This window comes from Panthera leo, chromosome B1 (assembly GCF_018350215.1).
Source record: "Panthera leo isolate Ple1 chromosome B1, P.leo_Ple1_pat1.1, whole genome shotgun sequence".
Classification (NCBI taxonomy): Eukaryota; Metazoa; Chordata; class Mammalia; order Carnivora; family Felidae; genus Panthera; species Panthera leo.
Window position 1 is genome coordinate 82,773,715 of NC_056682.1, and position 20,152 is coordinate 82,793,866.

The 20,152-nt window shown below is 40.7% G+C and overlaps 1 protein-coding gene and 2 non-coding genes across 3 annotated transcripts in view; 1 reads left to right on the plus strand and 2 right to left on the minus strand.

Annotated features, from left to right (window-relative positions):
- Positions 1-20,152, plus strand: part of FREM3 (FRAS1 related extracellular matrix 3) — a 91,306-nt gene that overhangs the window by 37,065 nt on the left and 34,089 nt on the right. The gene's annotated exons all lie outside the window — the stretch shown is intronic.
- Positions 2,939-3,058, minus strand: LOC122218847. The gene has a single exon (XR_006202156.1). It is a non-coding gene; the product is annotated as a small nucleolar RNA SNORA15 (small nucleolar RNA).
- Positions 12,417-12,522, minus strand: LOC122218794. Its single transcript, XR_006202122.1, has one exon. It is a non-coding gene; the product is annotated as a U6 spliceosomal RNA (small nuclear RNA).

The following is a 20,152-nucleotide window of genomic DNA, read 5'->3' on the forward strand; positions in this document are numbered from 1 at the left end:
TGACTTCTGCCTGGGCCTGCCTAGGAAAACCAAAAGTCCATGTAGTCTAATATAACTGTGGAAAATCATGCTGGGCAAAGGACCTTGGCTTAAGGGGCCATCATATTTTTGTTCTATGGTTGGTGCCATAAAATTCATATGCTCTGAGTTGGAAAATATTTCCTTTCCTTATAAACCCCAAGGAACACTTTTTAAAAGAAATTATATGCCTTAAAGATTGAGTTTTCATCTTATTATTTTAAAAAGAGTGAAATTGTAAAAACTATTATCAGTATCATTATTATGCCCACTTAGAATCATAGACCTGAAGACCGAAAATGACCTCAGAGGTTGTACCCATTTTTATGTTTCAGCATGTTCGGTGAAAGACATGGGGGTAAAGCATTACCTTGAAATTGTTTTGTAAACTTCAAGGGAGCTACTAGATTGGATTCCCTTTGGTATAGTCCAGGCAAAGAATAAACTGAGAAGCCTCTTTTTAGATCTCACAGCTTCATAAAAGCTCTTTGGGCAAATTAGATAGATCAAAATCGGATCTTTTGGAATCTTATGGAATCCATAAGATCCATGGATCTGCTTATGGAATCACCATTCCTTACGTTTTAAATTTTTTAAATATAGTGTATACAAATACTAACTAGTCTTCTAGAAGCTGGAAAGAGTTCATGTAAACACAAAGATGAAATGGAAATCCAGGAGAGGCAGATATACAGGAAAGGCAGGATGAAGGAAACAGAGAAAGGCTTTGACAAAGCAAACACACACACACACACACACACACACACACGCACACACACACACATCTGTGTGTGTTAAACCTCACCCACAACATTTCTTTTCACAGTTGAGTATCTCCTGACCATTATATATAATAGGAGCCAATGTCAAATTATGCAACAGCATAATTCAGAAAGCATATAATCCAAAGTCTTCAAAACAAATTTTGTCTTCATAAAGTATATCTCAAGTGATTGTTACACTGAATTTCCCTTACCATTACTACAGCAATGGGTTTAGTTTGTCACTGACCTATTAGCTATGACCTATTCTGCTATTTTTTATTCTGTGAATCTATAGCCTCATTCAACATGATGTGTAACAGAGCCACTGCCATTTTCCATAAGGGTCTATAAGATTTATGTATTTGGCATTTGATTGCTTTAGTGGCACCTACTGGGACCATTTATAGCTTGTGCTATAAAAAAAAGGCACTTTTATTTCTAGAAAATAAATACTTTACCCAAGAGTTTGTAAGTTGAGTGGAAGCTTTTCATTTATCTAGCAATTGTTGATTTGTGGTCTGGCAGAGAGGAATTGCTGACAAATTGAATGCTTCCCCTGGGAAAAAAAAAGCTCAGCGTATATTCTTTGCCTGATAAGTACTTGCCAAGAATTAGGCTAATGACATCTGTTGGCTCTCTGGCTTGCCCATTTTTGTAAGGCCTGGACTAACAATGGAGATGACACAGAGCTAGGCTGCGGTTTACTTTACCTTCCAACCTTTCCTCCCTAATTATTGTCTTGTCAGACCTTAAGAAGAACTCTACCAGATGTCATTCCCCATTCATTTAGAGCTTAGTTAGATGGTTCCAAGGTTTGGCCAAACCCACTTACAAGGATATATGAATATACTTGGCTCTACATTCTGGGCTGTGATGAATAGAACGTTATTTTTATGTCTCTGCAGAGCTTCCTTTTGACCCTTTTTTCACTGACTCCTCCTTTCCCAACACTTCCAAATCAAATTGCTCTTGAAACACTCTTCTATCTCCTTTGGGCTGACTGCAGGCATAAGCTGAGATGGGGATGTGACATTTGTCTCTTTCTTTGTGGGAGAATAAGTGATTCTGGTTTTCAAACCCACTATTTCAGAGCTGCTTTTAGCTGACACTAGAGTAGCCACCCTGGGGGATGTGTCCTGTGTTGAACACCTATAAAAAACTGTAGGGACTTGGTTTGGTTGGAATCACATCTTCCTAAGGTATAGAGTGTATTATGGCTTTTCAGGAAATATTACTTTCATTACATATACATAACAATTTTTATTATACTATCTCATTTCTTTTTTTTTTCTGTTGGGTTGTGGGGAAGGAGAGAAATGCTAAGCTACAAAACAAATAAAACTGTGGAATCATTCTTAAGAAAATGAAAACACGTATATAAAAGCCATCCATTTCTTGAGAATTCAGTATAACCACCACAATGTTAGTATTACACTTGAAAGCAATGTAAGCAACATGTCAAAGAGCAAAGTGGCCCAATTTAACTAGTACTTGGAAGTCCTTGCAAGCTCCTAGCATTAGTTCATTTATTTCTGTCCACTTTTAAAAAAAAGTGCTATTAAAAAAAAGCTTAGCATACCATCACAGCTATTTTATTTATTTTTTATGTTTATTTATTTATTTATTTATGTTTATGTTTTCATTAATTCATAAAATATTTATTTATTTAAATATAATTTATCATCAAGTTAGCTAACATACAGTGTATACAGTGTGCTCTTGGCTTCAGGAGTAGATTCCCATGATACATCACTTACATGCAACACCCAGTGCTCATCCCAACAATTGTTCTTCTCAATGTCCATCACCCATTTTCCCCTCCTCCCCACCTTCCCCCCCATCAGCCCTCAGTTTGTTCTCTGTATTTAAGAGTCTCTTATGGTTTACTTCCCTCTCTGTTTGAAACTATTTTTTTCTCCTTCCCTTCCCCCATGGTCTTCTGTTAAGTTTCTCAGATTCCACATATGAGTGAAAACATGGTATCTGTCTTTCTCTGACTTCACTCAGCATAATACCCTCCAGTTCCATCCATGTTATTACAAATGGCAAGATTTCATTCTTTCCCATTGCCCAGTAGTATTCCATTGTGTGTGTGTGTGTATGTATATGTATATGTATATGTATATGTATATGTATATATGTATATGTATAGGTATATATCACATCTTCTTTATCCATTATCAGTTATTACAGACATTTCAAAGAGAAGACGTTACTTTTGCATGGTGTCTGGCTGCATCAATTACTGAGATAAAGAACAAAGTATTCAGCCATGCCTTATACTATCTCATTTCTAATGCCAATCAAGCACAAACCTATATGTCCAGTGTTATGTGATCAGTTTCTAGAACATGAGCAGAACACTGGACTATGGCGGGGGGGGGGGGGGGGAGTTAAATAATATATACTATGGAAATGTAAAAGAATATTTTTTTAATTTTTTAATGTTTTATTATTTATTTTTGAGAGTAAGTGAAACAGAACACGAGCAGGGTGGGGCAGAAAGAGAGAGAAACACAGAATCTAAAGCAGGATCCAGGCTCTAAGCTGTCAGCACAGAGCCCGTTGAAGGGCTCAAACTCACAGACCACAAGATCATGACCTGAGCCAAAATCGGATGCTCAACCGATAAGCCACCCAAGTGCCTCTGTGAAAGAGTATTTTTATTATTTTTTTTAAAGATGTCTCTAGAACTAGACCCTCAAGTTTAAAGATCAGTTCACAGGCTGTGCACACAGTATTTTGCAGAAGTAGTTCTAAGCTAAGAGGATAACAACCTGGATTGCAGGTTCTGACTCTCTTTCTAACTAGAATAAAACCACAGGTCCATGCTATGATATCACTACATTTTTTAAAAACCATTATCTACATTTTTATGAAGCAAGGTAATATATTTACAAACTGCACCTAGGTCAAATTATTGGCAGTGCTCATTCTATTCTTTAAATCTATGTTTAGGTCAGTTTTTCTCCAGGAGGCAGTCAGTCATTCAACAAGTATTTATTGAGCCCTGTAATTTCTAGGATCTTTGCCAAGGGCTAGGAACTCCATAATGAAAATAAGCTACTGATATGGAAAGAGAACCAGACGTAGAGACAATTCACTCAAGTACTAGCAAGGAGATATGTTCATGAGTGACAGAGATGAGCCATCACCCAGGGAAGTTTTTCCAAGGAACAATGTTCAAACTGGGCCTTGAAGGATGACTAAGAATTTTTAGCTTCACCGTTAGCTTCACAAACTGCACATAACTTAGAATAAGCCAACTCATAGGCTCCAAAGGCAGCAAGAGAGGTAGGAGATGACGGGAGGTGGGGAGCCATGGTGGAAAGAATCCAGACCATGGAGGGCTTTGCATACTTTTAGATTTATTGACTAGCTATGTGACCTTGAGTGAGGCACAATTACTGAACTATATATAGGCACTTCACTTGTCAAATGTCATGTATGCCCGTCCCTGTATTCAAGGTGGTGGTAAGCATTGGATTTTCACATGAGATCTCAGATATGAAAGGACTCAGTTGTAATATACCAGTGGGGTTAAGATCACACCTCTGGATGTGCCAGTGCACCTCTGTACCCAGATAGTTGGTGTGCCTTCCCAAGAACTCATCCTCCTCACATGTGGATAAACCTCCTGAGAGCTTAAAGTTTGCATTTGATTTATCAAGTTGCACCAACTTATGCTGAGTAATACTATTTTTCCAAACTGGGACATAATAAGTTAATATGTTTTCTTTATTGCTGTGACCGTGCCACCTACCAAGGGGGACAGAAAGAATTAGGGAATGATAAACCTGGAAGGAACTCAGAAAGGTTTTATTTTTTTTTTCAATATATGAAATTTATTGCCAAATTGGTTTCCATACAACACCCAGTGCTCATCCCAAAAGGTGCCCTCCTCAATACCCATCACCCACCCTCCCCTCCCTCCCACCCCCCATCAACCCTCAGTTTATTCTCAGTTTTTAAGAGTCTCTTATGCTTTGGCTCTCTCCCACTCTAACCTCTTTTTTTTTTTTTTCTTCCCCTCCCCCATGGGTTTCTGTTAAGTTTCTCAGGATCCACATAAGAGTGAAAACATATGGTATCTGTCTTTCTCTGTATGGCTTATTTCACTTAGCATAACACTCTCCAGTTCCATCCACGTTGCTACAAAGGGCCATATTTCGTTCTTTCTCATTGCCCTGTAGTACTCCATTGTGTATATAAACCACAATTTCTTTATCCATTCATCAGTTGATGGACATTTAGGCTCTTTCCATAATTTGGCTATTGTTGAGAGTGCTGCTATAAACATTGGGGTACAAGTGCCCCTATGCATCAGTACTCCTGTATCCCTTGGGTCAATTCCTAGCAGTGCTATTGCTGGGTCATAGGGTAGGTCTATTTTTAATTTTCTGAGGAACCACCACACTGTTTTCCAGAGTGGCTGCACCAGTTTGCATTCCCACCAACAGTGCAAGAGGGTTCCCATTTCTCCACATCCTCTCCAGCATCTATAGTCTCCTGATTTGTTCATTTTGGCCACTCTGACTGGCGTGAGGTGATATCTAAGTGTGGTTTTGATTTGTATTTCCCTGATAAGGAGCAATGTTGAACATCTTTTCATGTGCCTGTTGGCCATCCGGATGTCTTCTTTAGAGAAGTGTCTATTCATGTTTTCTGCCCATTTCTTCACTGGGTTATTTGTTTTTCGGGTGTGGAGTTTGGTGAGCTCTTTATAGATTTTGGATACTAGCCCTTTGTCCAATATGTCATTTGCAAATATCTTTTCCCATTCCGTTGGTTGCCTTTTAGTTTTGTTGGTTGTTTCCTTTGCTGTGCAGAAGCTTTTTATCTTCATAAAGTCCCAGTAATTCATTTTTGCTTTTAATTCCCTTGCCTTTAGGGATGTGTCGAGTAAGGGATTGCTACGGCTGAGGTCAGAGAGGTCTTTTCCTGCTTTCTCCTCTGGGGTTTTGATGGTTTCCTGTCTCACATTCAGGTCCTTTATCCATTTTGAGTTTATTTTTGTGAATGGTGTGAGAAAGTGGTCTAGTTTCAACCTTCTTCATGTTGCTGTCCAGTTCTCCCAGCACCATTTGTTAAAGAGACTGTCTTTTTTCCATTGGATGTTCTTTCCTGCTTTGTCAAAGATTAGCTGGCCATACGTTTGTGGGTCTAGTTCTGGGGTTTCTAGTCTATTCCATTGGTCTATGTGTCTGTTTTTGTGCCAATACCATGCTGTCTTGATGATGACAGCTTTGTAGTAGAGGCTAAAGTCTGGGATTGTGATACCTCCTGCTTTGGTCTTCTTCTTCTTCAAAATTACTTTGGTTATTCGGGGCCTTTTGTGGTTCCATATGAATTTTAGGATTGCTTGTTCTAGCTTCGAGAAGAATGCTGGTGCAATTTTGTTTGGGATGGCATTGAATGTGTAGATAGCTTTGGGTAGTATTGACATTTTGACAATATTTATTCTTCCAATCCATGAGCAGGGAATGTCTTTCCATTTCTTTATATCTTCTTCAATTACCTTCATAAGCTTTCTATAGTTTTCAGCATACAGATCTTTTACATCTTTGGTTAGATTTATTCCTAGGTATTTTATGCTTCTTGGTGCAATTGTGAATGGGATCAGTTTCTTTATTTGTCTTTCTGTTGCTTCCTTGTTAGCGTATAAGAATGCAACTGATTTCTGTACATTGATTTTGTATCCTGCAACTTTGCTGAATTCATGGATCAGTTCTAGCAGACTTTTGGTGGAGTCTATCGGATTTTCCATGTATAATATCATGTCATCTGCAAAAAGTGAAAGCTTGACTTCATCTTTGCCAATTTTGATGCCTTTGATTTCCTTTTGTTGTCTGATTGCCGATGCTAGAACTTCCAACACTATGTTAAACAACAGCGGTGAGAGTGGGCATCCCTGTCATGTTCCTGATCTCAGGGAAAAAGGTCTCAGTATTTCCCCATTGAGGATGATGTTAGCTGTGGGCTTTTCATAAATGGCTTTTATGATGTTTAAGTATGTTCCTTCTATCCCGACTTTCTCCAGTGTTTTTATTAAGAAAGGTGCTGAATTTTGTCAAAAGCCTTTTCTGCATCGATTGACAGGATCATATGGTTCTTATCTTTTCTTTTATTAATGTGATGTATCACGTTGATTGATTTGTGAATGTTGAACCAGCCCTGCATCCCAGGAATGAATCCCACTTGATCATGGTGAATAATTCTTTTTATATGCTGTTGAATTCGATTTGCTAGTATCTTATTGAGAATTTTTGCATCCATATTCATCAGGGATATTGGCCTGTAGTTCTCTTGTTTTACTGGGTCTCTGTCTGGTTTAGGAATCAAAGTAATACTGGCTTCATAGAATGAGTCTGGAAGTTTTCCTTCCCTTTCTATTTTTTGGAATAGCTTGAGAAGGATAGGTATTATCTCTGCTTTAAACGTCTGGTAGAACTCCCCTGGGAAGCCATCTGATCCTGGACTCTTATTTGTTGGGAGATTTTTGATAACCGATTCAATTTCTTCGCTGGTTATGGGTCTATTCAAGCTTTCTATTTCCTCCTGATTGATTGAGTTTTGGAAGAGTGTGGGTGTTTAGGAATTTGTCCATTTCTTCCAGGTTGTCCAATTTGTTGGCATATAATTTTTCATAGTATTCCCTGATAATTGTTTGTATCTCTGAGGGATTGGTTGTAATAATTCCATTTTCATTCATGATTTTATCTATTTGGGTCATCTCCCTTTTCTTTTTGAGAAGCCTGGCTAGAGGTTTGTCAATTTTGTTTATTTTTCAAAAAACCAACTCTTGGTTTCGTTAATCTGCTCCACAGTTTTTTTAGATTCTATATTGTTTATTTCTGCTCTGATCTTTATTATTTCTCTTCTTCTGCTGGGTTTAGGCTGCCTTTGCTGTTCTGCTTCTGTTTCCTTTAGGTGGGCTGTTAGATTTTGTATTTGGGATTTTTCTTGTTTCTTGAGATAGGCCTGGATTGCAATGTATTTTCCTCTCAGGACTGCCTTCTCTGCATCCCAAAGCGTTTGGATGGTTGTATTTTCATTTGTTTGTTTCCATATATTTTTTAATTTCTTCTCTAATTGCCTGGTTGACCCACTCATTCTTTAGTAGGGTGTTCTTTAACCTCCATGCTTTTGGAGGTTTTCCAGACTTTTTCCTGTGGTTGATTTCAAGCTTCATGGCATTGTGGTCTGAAAGTATGCATGGTATGATTTCAATTCTTGTATACTTATGAAGGGCTGTTTTGTGACCCAGTATATGATCTATCTTGGAGAATGTTCCATGTGCACTCGAGAAGAAAGTATATTGTCTTGCTTTGGGATGCAGAGTTCTAAATATATCTGTCAAGTCCATCTGATCCAATGTATCATTCAGGGCCCTTGTTTCTTTATTGACCGTGTGTCTAGATGATCTATCCATTTATGTAAGTGGAGTGTTAAAGTCCCCTGCAATTACCACATTCTTATCAATAAGGTTGCTTACGTTTATGAGTAATTGTTTTACATATTTGGGGGCTCTGGTATTCGGCGCATAGACATTTATAACTGTTAGCTCTTCCTGATGGATAGACCCTGTAATTATTATATAATGCCCTTCTTCATCTCTTGTTACAGCCTTTAATTTAAAGTCTAGTTTGTCTGATAGAAGTATGGCCACTCCAGCTTTCTTTTGGCTTCCAGTAGCATGATAAATAGTTCTCCATCCCCTCACTCTCAATCTAAAGGTGTCCTCAGGTCTAAAATGAGTCTCTTGTAGACAGCAAATAGATGGGTCTTGTTTTTTTATCCATTCTGATACCCTATGTCTTTTTGTTGGCGCATTTAGTCCATTTACATTCAGTGTTATTATAGAAAGATACGGGTTTAGAGTCATCGTGATGTCTGTATGTTTCATGCTTGTAGCGATGTCTCTGGTACTTTGTCTCACAGGATCCCCCTTAGGATCTCTTGTAGGGCTGGTTTAGTGGTGACGAATTCTTTCAGTTTTTGTTTGGGAAGACCTTTATCTCTCCTTCTATTCTAAATGACAGACTTGCTGGATAAAGGATTCTCGGCTGCATATTTTTTCTGTTTAGCACACTGAAGATCTCCTGCCATTCCTTTCTGGCCTGCCAAGTTTCAAAAGAGAGATCAGTCACGAGTCTTATAGGTCTCCCTTTATAAGTTAGGGCACGTTTATCCCTTGCTGCTTTCAGAATTTTCTCTTTATCCTTGTATTTTGTCAGTTTCACTATGATATGTCGTGCAGAAGATCGATTCAAGTTACGTCTGAAGGGAGATCTCTGTGCCTCTTGGATTTCAATGCCTTTTTCCTTCCCCAGTTCAGGGAAGTTCTCAGCTATTATTTCTTCAAGTACACCTTCAGCACCTTTCCCTCTCTCTTCCTCCTCTGGGATACCAATTATGCGTATATTATTTCTTTTTAGTGTATCACTTAGTTCTCTAATTTTCCCCTCATACTCCTGGATTTTTTTATCTCTCTTTTTCTCAGCTTCCTCTTTTTCCATAATTTTATCTTCTAGTTCACCTATTCTCTCCTCTGCCTCTTCAATCCGAGCCGTGGACATTTCCGTTTTATTTTGCATCTCGTTTAAAGCGGTTTTCAGCTCCTCCTGACTGTTCCTTAGTCCCTTGATCTCTGTAGCAAGAGATTCTCTGCTGTCCTCTATACTGTTTTCAAGCCCAGTGATTAATTTTATGACTATTATTCTAAATTCACTTTCTGTTATATCATTTAAATCCTTTTTGATCAGTTCATTGGCTGTTGTTATTTCCTGGAGATTCTTCTGAGGGGAATTCTTCCGTTTGGTCATTTTGGATAGTCCCTGGAGTGGTGCAGACCTGCAGGGCACTTCCCCTGTGCTGTGGTGTATAACTGGAGTTGGTGGGCAGGGCCGCAGTCAGACCTGATGTCTGCCCCCAGCCCACCGCTGGGGCTACAGTCAGACTGGTGTGTGCCTTCTCTTCCCCTCTCCTAGGGGCGGGATTCACTGTGGGGTGGTGTGGCCCGTCTGGGCTACTGCACACTGCCAGGCTTGTGGTGCTGGGGATCTGGCATATTAGCTGGGGTGGGTAGGCAAGGTGCACGGGGGCAGGAGGGGCAGGCTTAGCTTGCTTCTCCTTAGGTGATCCACTTCAGGAAGGGCCCTGTGGCAGTGGAAGGGAGTCAGACCCGCTGCCAGAAGGGAGTCAGACCCGTTTGGCTCTGCAGAAGCACAGCGTTGGTTGTTTGGGCAGAGCAAGCAAGTTCCCTGGCAGGAACCAGTTCCCTTTGGGATTTTGGCTGGGGGATGGGTGAGGGAGATGGCGCTGGCGAGTGCCTTTGTTCCCCGCCAAACCGAGCTCTGTCGTCCCGTCCCGGGGCTCAGCAACTCTCCCTCCTGTTGTCCTCCAGCCTTCCCACTCTTCGAGCAGAGCTGTTAACTTATAACCTCCCAGATGCTAAGTCCCGCTTGCTGTCAGAACACACTCTGTCTGGCCCCTCAGCTTTTGCAAGCCAGACTCAGGTGCTCTGCTTGGCTGGCAGGCCGCCCCTCCACCCCGGCTCCCTCCCGCCAGTCCGTGCAGCGCGCACTGCCTCGCCGTCCTTCCTACCCTCTTCCGTGGGCCTCTCGTCTGCGCTTGACTCCGGAGACTCCGTTCTGCTAATCCTCTGGCGGTTTTCTGGGTTTTTAGGCAGGTGTAGGTGAAATCTAAGTGATCAGCAGGATGCGCGGTAAGCCCAGCGTCCTCCTATGCCGCCATCTTCCTACTGATCAGAAAGGTTTTAATTCCATCCCTCTTTGGAGAGAAAGAACAATGAGGTTCTGAGAAAGACCCTCTTGCTTTCTCTGGCTCTATCTAGATGGTATCCAAAAATGAGAATGATTGTTCTGATCTCCAAAGAGGAATTTGCTGTATGTATTGCATCGGTCTGCATTGCATTGCATAATATTACATTATATTACATTACATTACATTACATTACATTACATTACATTACATTACATTTACATTCTCTGGAAGGAAGAGTTTGCTTCAACATCCTCCTTGAATCCTGTAGAGTCTTGAGAAGGAAGAAGGCACAATGTTTTCTCCCTTTCAGTTATGCCATGTGGAGCCCCAACTCCCAAAGAGAAATGGCCATTGCATGTGATCATGCAATTGGTGTATTTTTTCTTTCCTTCTAGTTGGAAACTTCTGCTAATACAGTCTCATCCTTTTTTTAATATTCTAAAGTCTTGCTTTGAGAGTACTTCGGGTAGTTTTGTTTTGTGTCAAGGGCAGGATGTGGTGCCCCTATTGAGGCATGCAAAACAATCGAAGAAAAGCTTCTGGTCTTTACTTTTTCCCCCTGCTTCCACTGCAGTAATATTGAAGAACTCTATTTTAAGAAGGCGAGAAAGGGCACAGATAACTTGTATTGTCATACATAGCAATAACATGTTGGGTTTTTATTCTTCAAAATGGAGAGCCAAATATATCATCAAGACAGTTTGGGGACATCTCCAAAAAGAATACCAAACACCTCTGTCACACTGCATTATACCTGCCGCCCCTGTAGCCCCTCCCACCTGGCGGTGAACACAAAGATCTCTTCCTCCATCACCTGCCCACACATTTCCAAAGACTGCATAAGTGAATATAGAAACACGGTCTGGGAAGTAACATTGCTGTAGCTTAGAAGAACACAATGAGAGAAATGACTGTAGATAGCTCATCTGTTTGCTTTTTAGTTTTCCCCTCCTTTTCTGAAAAACCTGATTTGCACAAAACAACCTGTTGTTCCTCAAGAAGAGAATGGACATGCACCTGTGTGTTGGGGACTCCAAAAGGAGGGCCACCTCTCCTCCCCTGCTTTGGGTCATGGGTGGTCACACCCTGAATCATTGAAGGAAGAATCAGGCAGGCCCATGGAATTACTGAATAGAAGTGAATTATGCAAAAGAAAAGAGGGTGGAATAATATCCTTGTGCAGGAAGGGGATGTGGCATATCTCACCCAACAAAGAACATGGTTTTAAATTGCTACTCACAACTCCAGGAACACTGGAGACAGCTAGGGAAAGAAAATGGAAGTTGATCTGACATGCAATTTGACTTTTTCTCTTACCTAATTTTGTTAATTCTTCCATCTCAAGTTACTTTCTTTTCCCTGAAATTATACCTCTACTGGGGAAGAATACATTATATTTATTATAGTTCTATTCTGTAGACATGCAACTTAGCTATACACATCAAGCCTCAAACACATTTCATCACAATGAGGCACTGTGAAGCATTTTCCAAAGAAAAATGGTATTAACTGACACTACGTGAAAATTGATAGTGATAGGTATTATGATGAGGTGGTGCTTATGGAAGTCAGATACATTTTAAAGTTGGTGGCTGTAGAAGTTAAATGCTTATGACAATGAAGCTATTTGAAAATGTCATGGAGTATTAAAAAACATGAGTATGATATTAGATTTTCATTGGGTAATTATTAAACATTTGAGATCAAATATCCTATTCAATTAAATCTTTTTTCAGGCTCAAGGCTATAAGCCATTAACATTTGACAATGACTGCTACCTTATCATTTAGTACTTGATTTGACTCATTTGAGAGTCAGTATTTATTTGTTTTTTGTTTTTATTTTTTTCTCAACATGGAATGCTTCATGAATTTCTATGTCATCCTCACACAGGGCCATGCTAATGTTCTCTGTATTGTTCCAATTTTAGTATATTTAGTATATGTGCTGCCAAAGCAAGCATGAGAGTCAGCGTTTATTTTAGATGTATTTTCAAAATTGTCTTTAGCAATACATAATCTATTTTTCATTTTAAGGTGTTTTCCAATCATTTCATTTGAAAAGAAGAGATTATATCAGAAACCAAAATTGGTACCTATGTTACATCAAAATTAGATCTTCCTGAATATAGTATTTGGGTAAAACACTTAGGATATATTTCCTTTAAAAAAAAAAACTCAATGGGAGATAATTATGAAAATGTAAATGCATTATGCCCTTCAATTCAAGAAGCTTGAAATTCTGCAGTTCTTTTCTCCATTATTACTTCCAATTGCTTTCTAAGCCATTGCCATTCCAAAATTCACTTTTCTACTTCTCTTCACCTCACTGTGCACTCAGATCTTTTCCTCGTCCAGACTGGTCCTGTCAGTTCCTATTCCCTGACTCCTATCTCTTCCATCTTGTTTGTCTCTTATTTTTCTTCTTTCACATTGGCAGATTGCACACTTCCTAGCCCAGAGCTCCACATGTATCAGGCACTTGGGACATGTTGGTCCTGTTTACCCTCATCCTACATCCCCCATTATGAGCTTATATGTTCTGTTTAGAACATTAGAGCATTAATTTTGTTCTACATAGTTCTTTTCTTAATAATTCATTCTCCTGACTCATGAAGGGGGAAAAAAGGAACTTAATAATAATAGCTCAAACCATAAAAATGACGTGCCCACACTTCCCCACCTACATGGTCTCTCCCATCCAGTGCCTCCTGTGCCCCTGTCTACCACAGTCTTACAGATGGGGGAGCAGGGATGGAGGCACCTGCCTATGGCACAGAGATCACGTGTGGGAGGGCTGCCTCTGGTCTTCCCACCTAAACTTAACGACCTGATGCTTCCATTTCAATAGCTGCCCAGGAAAAAAGTGTGATGGTTAATCAGATTCCATGAATATCACTCTTGTCCCCAACTTTAAACTCTGATTTGTCCACAGGAAAAATAGTTTTAATGTCCTTGATATTGTATCCTTCTGATTTTCCTCAGATTAACTTAGATTCAGGCTACCTTCTGAAGTCAACAGGGAATGTTTGATTATCAATGTCAAATTCAAATCCAAAATGTTTCATTTGTCATTCTCCCAAAATAGGAGTATGAAATATAGGAACATTTAAAAAAATTTTTTTAACATTTATTTATTTTTGAGAGACAGAGAGAAGCAGAGCATGAGCAGGGGAGGGGGAGAGAGAGAGAGATACAGAATCTGAAGCAGGCTCCAGGCTCTGAGCTGTTTGTTATCACAGAGCCTGATGCGGGGCTTGAACTCAAGAACTGCAAGATCATGACCTGAGCTGAAGTCGGACACTCAACTGACTGAGCCACCCAGGTGCCCCAATAGGAACATTTTTTATCAGAGATGCAGTAACATCCTTTAATTTCATCTGCACCAGTGGTTCTCAATGAAAGATTATTTTTCTCCCTAGGGGACATTTGGCAATGTCTAGAGACTTTTTTTTTTTTTTATTGTTACAATTGGAGGATAGGGGTAGGTGAGAGACTGCTGTCGGTTTCTAGTAGGAAGAGGTCAAGGATACTGCTAAACATCCTACAATCCGAAGGACAGCCCCTCACAACAAAGAATTATCCAGCCTAAATGTCAATAGTATTGAGGTTGAAAAATGCTGCCCTAGAGTATAACTAGATATGTAGCTGTTATCATTTGATATAGCAAATAACAAAGTATCATCCTTTGATAAGAAGATTATGGTTATGCTTGAAACTCTCCTTTTTTTTTTTTTTACTTCTGGATGGTAGTTTTATATCAGACTTACACAGTGGGATGAAACTAACTCAAAGGCTTCTTATTTTCCATTTTGTTACTTATTTTCCTTCACTGGCTCCCAAAGGCAACTGTCCCCAACATTTAGTTCTTGATCTTCTTCTTTTTTTTTTTTTACAGTTACTTCCTTATTGAAATACATAACATCATCTATGCAAAGTCTTTCATAAATTGGACTTTCATGCAATCCAACGTCTGCATTCTTATTCATTATACATTAAACCACCTCTCATTATTTGGGATGTAATTGTTAATGCATCAGCTGGCTGCCTGCCTGCTTCTGGGTCCAGGGGAAGAAGCTGCACCTGTGAAGAGTGCTACCAACTGAAGCCTGGGAGGGCACAGCTAAGGCCTAGGCAACCATCCTCTCTGGCCCCCACTGGAAAGGATCATAGTCACATCCCACACCTCCTCTCCTCCTCAGAATGCCCTGACTTCCAAAGCTAAGGGCCCTGTAACTGACCCTCACAGGTGGGACCTCCATCTTAGCAGGGGCTCCCTGGTCATTCCAACCACTTCCTCTTTCTTATATTCCAATCCCTTCTACCCCCCACTCCCAACCCTTTCCCCAGCAAGTGATGGTGCATAGCCAACCAATAGGAGAGACTAAGTCAGAGCCACACATGCAAGTCAAGGTGACTGGTAGAGACCAAGTCCTTTCCTCCACATTGCTCCTGGCTTGGCTCCTGTTTCAAAGTCCAGGGACCAACCGGTCTGAGAGTAGAAAAGGGCAATGCCTGAATCAGCTTCTTCAGGGCCCAGGATGTCTGATGTCAGGTGCTCAGCCAGGATCATACTACTCTAAAGACAGTGTCTAAAAGGCAGTGTCTGACAAAGTACAAAAATTGTATAATATAGGAGCATCTGGGTGGCTCAGTCAGTTAAGCATCTGACTCTTGATTTCGGCTTAGGTTATGATCTCACAGTTTCATGAGTTCTAGCTCCACATCGGGCTCCACCCTGACTCTTCAGAGCTTGCTTGGGATTCTCTCTCTCCTCTCTCTGTCCCTCCCCATCTTGGACTCTCTCTGTCTCTCTCAAATAAATAAACAAAAAAATTACAAAAATTGGGGTGCCTGGGGGGAGCCTGGGTGGCTCAGTCAGTTAAGCATCCGACTTCGGCTCAAGCTATGATCTCTCAGTCCTTGGGTTCCAGCCTTGCGTCAGGCTATGTGCTGACAGCTCGGAGCCTGAAGCCTGCTTTGGATTCTGTGTCTGTCTGTCTCTCCCCCGCTCGTACTCTACACATCTCTCTCTCTCTCTCTCTCTCTCTCAAAATCTCAAAATCTCAAAATCTCAAAATCTCAAAAATAAATAAACATTAAAAATTTTTTTAAAAAATTGGGGCGCCTGGGTGGCTCAGTCGGTTGACTTCGGCTCAGGTCACGATCTCACAGTTTGTGAGTTTGAGCCCTGCATCAGGCTCTGTGCTGACAGCTCAATCCTGGAGCCTGCTTTGGATTCTGCGTCTCGTCTCTCTGCCCCTCCCCCACTTGTGTTCTGTCTCTGTCTCTGTCTCTCAAAAATGTAAAAATAACTGTAAAAAAATTTTTTTTAATTATAAAAATTTTATAATCTATATTTAGCTCTTTATTGTTATTTTGAAAAACTGGACTTTAAAACTCCCTCTCAGAGACTCCCTGTATCACAGTACACCCAAATATACATTTCTTGCCTTTGTCCGTTCCTGAAACTTTTTCCCAAATCTCCAAGTATCCAAAATAACTGATGAACTTTTCCTTTGGACTTCTTATCATCCCTTCAAAGCCAAATCTGAAATTAAACTCCCAAGTTGTCTTCCCCTCCTAACTTCTCTATGTCTGCTCACATTACACAATTCCTCCAGCTGCCCGATTTAAGCTCAGAGTCCCTCTCTGACAGCCTTCCTCATGTGTTCTGGCTTCTCATCCCCCAAACCTGTCAATTCTCCTTTATTCTCTCTAAACTGTCCATTTCTTCTCCACTATCATCGCCCAATGCTTAGGCCCTTACTGTCTCATGAAATCTGTCCACATCCTCTCTGAAGAAATTATACCTTGTGTCAAGTGACAAAAATAATACAATTGAGCAACCAGTTTGATATCCTTTATTCAAGAGAAGGCCATTCATGGACTGGGGGAGGCAGTGCCTCACAAGCAATGGAACACTTCCCACAGGATTTGGGCGCAAGGGCAAGTCTCATAGAGCATTAGAAGAGGCAACCCGGAAACAGTGCATGGTTGGCTGGGAGGCTGGGGATTTCCTTATAAGGCTCACACTTCCCTTTTGAAGTATTTGAGTAGCCAAAGTTGAGTTGGAGGCTTGTATGTTGAGTTTCCTTGACAGGAGTTTCCAGTAAGCACAGGCTGACTTAGGTTTAGATTTTGTGACATGGACTGGGCCACTGGTCCATTTTGTGGGTCCTGATATACAAATTAACTTTATCACTTGCATGTCTTTTGATCCACAACACTTAGCACAAATCTTAGCACTGTGTTTGCTGATTGGTTAGAATTTAAAGTAATTATTTATAGGATGTGTAAATGAGCAAACAAATGGTCTTCTGTACCTAACTGATTTATACATTTAAAAGTACTGATTTGTACTTATTTTCTCCTGCTTCTCCATTAAATTATGTGCATCGAAGTCAGTATAACCTTAATGTGACCACTTTCTTTGAGTGCCTACTGTGTGCCAGGCATCATTCGTCGTCATTTTTACCTTTACTATCCCGGGTAATCCTTACAGCTCTGAGGAAGATATTATTCCTGTCATTGGTATTGTTATCATGCTCATTTAACAGTCAAGGAATCTATAATTCAATGGTACTTGGTAACTTTTCTGAGTCCATATAGCTAATTAGTAGCAGAGTGGTCACTTGACACGATATCCAAAATCCCTGCTGTTTCTGTGCCACGTGGCTGCTTCTTGGGATTATCTGTACATTTTATTTTAAGAATCTGAGTACAGAAAAACTATTGGTGACAAGAACGTAAAAGGGCCCTCTACTATTTTCACCTAGTTTTTGCATCCTGATGTTAGGACACAAATACCATTTAGATATCTAAATCTTCGAGCGCTTTTCACTAAGAACTGCCTTCCTCCTCAACCTCACACTGCAGCCAGGCCACACCTAATAACACCACAGCTACCCACACCCAAGCTTGACCATTGAAATGCCATGAGGCTAATCTATCTCTGCTGGTCATGTGAAATAAAGATAAGCAAATCAGGATACATGGGGGACACGCAGGATACATGCATGGACAAGTGGAGAAAGCTAGCTGGTATTCAGAGAATACAGAATGAAGCAAACACCCAGAGAGAAGTCTTAACAAGAAGCCATGTGGATCTAGGGGGCAGAAACTTAGGGTAGCTGCTAGAGTCTAAAGATTTTCAGACCCCGTTTTTTGAGAAATCCATATCATATACATTTGGGATGTGAAAATATTTTTGTCTCTACTTGTTGATCCTTTTTCATCATGGATATTTTGATTCGGAGAATCTTGTTTGCAATAGATTTTGCCCATTTCCATTTTTTAAAAAATGTTTATTTATTATTTTTGATAGAGAACAAGTGGGAAAGGGCAGAGAGAGAGGGAGACAGAGGATCTGAAGTGGGCTCTGTGCTAACAGCAGAGAGCCCAACATGGGGCTCAAACTCACCAACTGTGAGATTATGACCTGAGCTGAAGTTGGACGCTCAACTGACTGAGCCACCCAGGTGCTCCTTGCCCATTTCCCTTTTGAAGCATTTGAGTTGCATTGATCCAGGAGCATTAATCATAGGAGTGGCACTCAGAGTCAAAACCAGAGCACAGGACTAGAAGTCTACAGTCCAGACAAGACCTTGCCACTACCCTGCACAGACCTGGCCCAGTTACTTTATTGTCCTGAAACTACTTGCCTAGATATACAATGAGACTAATATTTGTCCTACTCTGTAGTATGGTTATCAGAACAAACTAAAGCTTATATGACAGAACTTCAAAAAAGAGTAAACTTAAAGTATTATTTTGACTCATGATTTCAAAATCAAAACAAAACAAAACAAAACTACATACTTGATGAATTTAAGTGGTTTCAAACTAGAAACAAGACCAGTATCATATCTTTAAATAACATAAAAGGATTTCTGGTATATTTGTCTTACACTTTTCTGTACTTATCAAAATATCCACAGTAATATCAATAATGTTCTTTAAAGAGAAGATAGATGGATCATAAACATGAAATTCAGCAGGTGCATTTACCTTGCATTTGTATATCAGTGCGTTCCTGGTGCACCAAATGAGCACAACTTGTGATGTAATCAATTATGATTTTAGCTGTATGTTCTTTTAACATTTTTTTTCAGTGGTGGTGCTGGGAGGAAAGGTTCTTCCCTTCCTCCTACAATGGATACTTGGCAGTCACACAACTTTTCTAATCACTCTCAGATAAAAACATCTTACAGCCATATTAAATCAAAAACACAGTGTCAGTCTGGTCATTAGAATTCACAGCCCGGGGGCGCCTGGGTGGCGCAGTCGGTTAAGCGTCCGACTTCAGCCAGGTCACGATCTCGCGGTCCGTGAGTTCGAGCCCCGCGTCAGGCTCTGGGCTGATGGCTCGGAGCCTGGAGCCTGTTTCCGATTCTGTGTCTCCCTCTCTCTCTGCCCCTCCCCCGTTCATGCTCTGTCTCTCTCTGTCCCAAAAATAAATTAAAAACGTTGAAAAAAAAAAAAAAAAAAAAGAATTCACAGCCCGAAGCAATAATTAAATCAGAACTTGTTCTGTGTTATGCCTTCTCTGCAGCTATTAGCCAGAGCTGGGACAAGGGGGGAGGGCAGAGGCCATCTTCTCTCTTCCCATGTTCATGGTTCTCCTGGCTTCCTAGTAAAGCTTTGATCCTTCGGCTAGCCCCAGAGAGAGGGGAGATGGGGGACAGAGCATAGTCTGGTGTGGCAAGTATTGTTGCATCCGATGTTGGGGCCCCTGGATGGCAACTATTTAACAGCGACTCTTTCTTCAGTTGGTGTTTTCATGAGTCCCTTAAAGAGTCCTGACTATGGAACATGCAGTTCCTCATCTTTCACCGTTTCTGCAGTTGACAGGGATCTGGTGGTCAGCTTCCAGCTTCCCACTGGGATCGCATTGCCTCCTCGACAGGTTCTGTTGGGCAGATGACCCACCTCTGGCCCACACACATGCTCTCCTTGTCCCAGTCTTCATGGTACTTAATTACTTCCCAAAAGCAGGCCTCTCCACTCTCCTTACCCTGCCAAAGCCACATGAACTTTTTTGGTAATGCATCAGTCACATGAAGGACATGTCAGCTCTCTAACAGGTTCATTGAAGCCCACTCTCCCTGGGCTGGAGGTGAAGAATGTAGCTCTACTCCTTGCCCACACCCTACTTGGGTGGTGGTAGAGATGCCCATCAGCTTTTTCTAAAGTACTCTCTTTACAAATCCTCCATTCTTGTTCTACATGTTGCCTTTTTATGATATGCTCGATCTGATTTAGGGGTTTAGTAGTTGTGGAACTGGTTAGTAAAGCTTTCTGTTGTAAACTTTGTAGGTGGTAGTCTGCCTATACTCACTTTGTTAGCTCATATCTATTATATTGGTGCCTCAGTTTCAACTGAGGCCTAGAGAGTCCTATTTCAACATCCTTTTACAAGTGATTATTTGTAACAATGGCTCTCCAGTGGAGGGAAACCTGCTCTTTCTTCCAATCCACACACATTGCACAGGCTCAATATGGAGCCAGGTTAATCATCATCAAAGAAGCCTGTGACCCAGTATGGACAAGAGGAAATAAGATAGACCCCCTATATCCTTGTCT